Consider the following 4,077-nt stretch of genomic DNA (forward strand, 5'->3'; position numbering starts at 1 on the left):
AGATAAACTCTCTTTAACCACTGCCCAAGCAGGATATCGAGGCCCTGCCCCTGACTTGATCTGCCGCATCCAGCGAGGACAGGTGGAGCTCTGGGTCTGTGATAATGAGGATCATGGTGAAATGCTTAAGTCAGAGGACATGCTGCCAGGTGAGTTGTGGCTGTCCCCTCCACCTGACTCCCCTCTCAGAAATGCTCCATGCCCAGGGTGAAAGGAGACCTGGAAACTGCACACCTGCCCTGTGCTGCCATTTCAGGGTGCTGACCTCAAATAGCTTGTGCTGTCATGTGTGCCGATGGGTGTTGTTCCACTCCTGAAACTCAAAGTGTGGAAACTGTTACCAACAGGATTGTTTTTTCCAGACCCCCAATGTTTGTGTAACAGGAGGGACGGCAGGGTCGCCGTTTTAGCCCTTGCCGCCTCCTCTACTGTGCCAAGCTTCAGACTTGCACCCTCCTAGTCTCGCCTGCCACGACTTTGATGATATGTGTTTTTATAGGGAGGCTACCTCTCCTCCACTTGGCCATAGTTCTGCTCTGGATGTCCTGCATATCTAAGCCTTGCGGGCCTTCTCTGTACGCCACCCTTCTCACTAGGGCCTTCTCCATACTGCTGCCCCTCTCACTGGGGCTCTCCACGCCCACACTGGGGCTCTTCCCTCTGCAAGGTTGCCCTCTCAAAGGGCTCTGCTCTGGAGCTGGGGTCTATACCCCCGAACTCCATGCCGTCACTGGGGCTGTGGTCCTCACTCTCCTGTGAGACCCCTATGAGGCCTCCTCCACCCCCTTATAGCCTCACCCAAACCACTGCTGTTTAACAACAAAATGATACAGAAACTCGAGCCTCCTGGCTACAACTTAAACATAAGCCACCTGGCTGTAACATTGCTCAGACATCTTGGAGCTGCTCCCCTTTACTCTACAAGCAGTCCCTGCAGTCAGTCTTCTCCTCTCATCATTGCTCCAGGAGCTTCTCTCTCTCTCTGGCTGCTGGCAGGAAGCTCCTTCTGACTTGGATACCAGTAGGGAACTACCTCTGACCTCAGCTCCCCTCTCATAAGAGCCAGGCCTTGCCCTTTACAGCCAGCTGACCGCTGGCAGGTGTGGGTCGTTTGCTGCCTCCCGTTGCCCTGGCAACCAACACCTGAGGAGTCCTCCGGGCTCTCTCAGTAGCAGGCACCTTAGTGTCCTGCTACAGTTTGACATGGCCCCTTGCTGATTTAATATCCAGTACACTGTAATAGTAATTATTGCAAGTTTCATCCCTGTAATACGACCTGACAAGTGGCTCCATTAGGCATTACAGTAGCGACCTTTGGTGGTGCCGGCCTTGCGTCCTTCATTGGCTGTGGGAGATGTTTCTTTCTGGTTTTCCTGCTGTTCAAGTACAAATTGCATGACCGCCCCTGAACTCCCCAGAGTAAAAGCATGCACACAACACCCTCTTACTTTGTTTGTCCACTGCTTCAATAACTTTCTCATGCCAAATTGCCTAATCCCCAAGTTCCTTACCAGCCAAACAGTTTTTCACCAGCGATAATTATGGGTAAGTCTTTTAATCTCTTCCAGTAATCAAATTATGGTATTTTTTAATATTTAAGATGGCTTTCTGGATCAGACAAACATCCCATGATCAGGGTTTTTGGGGACCAGACATGTTCCTGGGAATCGTGCCCCTTCTATATAATGGGCAACGCTTTCCTTGTTGTTTCAAAAGGATTGCTTGGTGCCACGTGAGCACACCCAGCGCCCCTCTGCCCTGCAAGATGCTGGAGAGATGCTAAGGGTCAAAAGGAAATGAACAAAAGGATGAGAATACAAACAAATGGTCCATCCACCATTCTCGATCTTTGGCGTGACTGATATGTTTGAGGCCTAAGAGGCCATGCTCCAGGGATGTACCATTTTCTGTAGCCACTTTCCAGATATTCCAGAACCGAACCAGAACTTGTGCTTACATTTCCTTGTCTAGCATAGTTAACACCACAGCCACTTACAGCAATAACGGTACACAAACACAGCCGCACAAGCAATACAATGACTATGCAGCATGCACTGAAGCTCGAATCTTCTTTGTACCAAGGGAACTTCTTGATGACTCACTGCTGGTCCACAACCTGGAAAACACAAAGACAAAAAAGGGAATGGCTTAACCACCTTTAACTTAGTTCATGTCATGGGATCACTTCTGACACTGTGGCTGGTTTGGCCCTGGCCCTGGCCCTCCTGCAGCTCCTTCACAGGTTCCCCTCTTTGCAGCTTCAGAGGCTGTTTTTTTAGCAATCTTTTCTACTTCAAGTGACAGCTGCTGCAAGGTGTACCCTGCCACACACTTTCCCTCCTTGGCTTTCACCAGGGGTTTTCTGTTGGGGTTAGGCTCCCCCTATCCTTTTCAAAGGAAAAAGTAGTCCACAAGCTAGTGGGAGCCAAGGTTTTCAGGCGCTCTGCACTCGCCTTTCTCAGAAGTGGCAATGTGGTGTTGCGTAGAGACTGCCCTGCTACAAGTAGCTTCACCGCACTAACCAGGCCCAGGAGGGTGTAATGTTCAGGTCTTACCCAGATCTAATTTTTGACTCTCCTGCCCTGGTTATCTTCACCCATCATGGGCACAGTATCTCACTTCTGGGTTTTTTGTGCCCCAGCCATTCTTGTTGGACAAGAGAGAGGCTGGGACTGTCCCTGGTGTCTCCTAGTCCAGTTGATGGGGAGCACTGCACGTGTGTAACCCTGGGCTCAGGCTGCATGAAGTGGATCAGAGGAGTGGGTGGGATTCAGAAGATTTCATGTTGTGGGGGGAAGTGAACCCCCCACTGTTTGCACCAGATTCTCCCCTTGTGATGTTTCCTCTCTGGGGCCCTGAGTGTCACGAAGCCTGAGGCTCAGCCCAGAGTCCGTGTGCGGGTTCGTGCCAAGGCCTTTGTCCCAGTGCAGCTGTCTGTGATGTGGAGGCTGCCTGGGATTCATTAGCAGAGGAAAGCTCCATGGGCTCATTCCCTGCACCAGACATGGCCCCTGAAACAGGTAGGTAGCAGATCACTGCTCTCAATCCTCCACTCCCAGAACATTTCTTGAAGGGATAATGCATGAAACATGATGGGTTTTGCTACCAAACAGTGTAAGGCAGTGCTCACCACACACTCCTGACTGGTGACAAGCCTCAGAAATGCACCCTGAGGCTGCTCATCCCTGCACCCAGATGCTGCTTTCAGGACTGCCGAGATCAAGGGCAAGCATTGCAGATGGGTCTCACCAAAGCACTGGGGCATGTGGAGCGTGTCAGCCCAGTCAGGTGGAGGGCTCAGCTCCATCTCCCCCTGGACCCTCCAGTGCTGTGGGATACAGCAGTCCTTTGAGAGCCTCATTTTTCCTTTTAGCAGATCCCTTTGGTCTCATCCTCAGCCTGTTAAAACATGAACTTATTCGGGTACAGTCCAAACACACATGTTGCACGTGTTTGTTGGAGCAGGGCCTGAGGAGATGGGGCTGAGAGCTGGGCCAAAAACCTTGAGACTTTGCCTCTTAACTCCACCGAGTAGGGAAGATGAGACTGGGACAGGGACCTGGCACTGCCTCACCCCTGGTACTTGGGCCTGTGGCTGAAAGACCAAGTTTTCTTGAAGAAACACAAGTGCCAAGTCCAGCCCTCCTCTGAGGTCCATCCCAGGAGAAGAAGCAGTGCTTGCCCCTTGGCAGCAGGGTAGGGTCTAATCTGGTGTTTCTTCCTCCCATGCAGGACATGCCTGGTTGCTGAGCAGAACTGAGGAAGGGCCTGGAAAGCCATCATGGGCTTCCCTGGGCAGTATGGGTGAGGTGGATTCCCTGAGCCCAGCGACAGACCAATGCCACAAGGGTCAGGGGATGCCCCCAAAGCAGGAGAATGTAGCAATGAATGTGATCCCATCTGTAGCTGAGCATTGGAGTAAAGAAGGGAAAGAAGCCAGAAAAAGGTCAAGCTGCAGGGATGAATATGTCATGCTGAGACACCTGAAGAGGCAGAAAACAAAGGTCCACTGGAGAGAGGCACTGCATCCAAGGCAAGGCAGTGTGGGGGCCTCAGAGGGAAGCAGGAGATCACTAC

The 4,077-nt window shown here is 51.7% G+C and overlaps 1 long non-coding RNA gene across 1 annotated transcript; it reads right to left on the reverse strand.

The window, feature by feature from the left end:
* Positions 1-1,571: 1,571 nt before the first annotated feature.
* On the reverse strand, positions 1,572-3,791 carry LOC132249923 (uncharacterized). Its single transcript, XR_009461448.1, has 2 exons — positions 3,575-3,791; positions 1,572-2,116 (listed from the first exon to the last, which is right to left on the reverse strand). It is a non-coding gene; the product is annotated as an uncharacterized LOC132249923 (long non-coding RNA).
* Between the last annotated feature and the right edge of the window lie 286 nt (positions 3,792-4,077).

This window comes from Alligator mississippiensis, chromosome 1, assembly GCF_030867095.1.
Source record: "Alligator mississippiensis isolate rAllMis1 chromosome 1, rAllMis1, whole genome shotgun sequence".
Lineage (NCBI taxonomy): Eukaryota > Metazoa > Chordata > Crocodylia > Alligatoridae > Alligator > Alligator mississippiensis.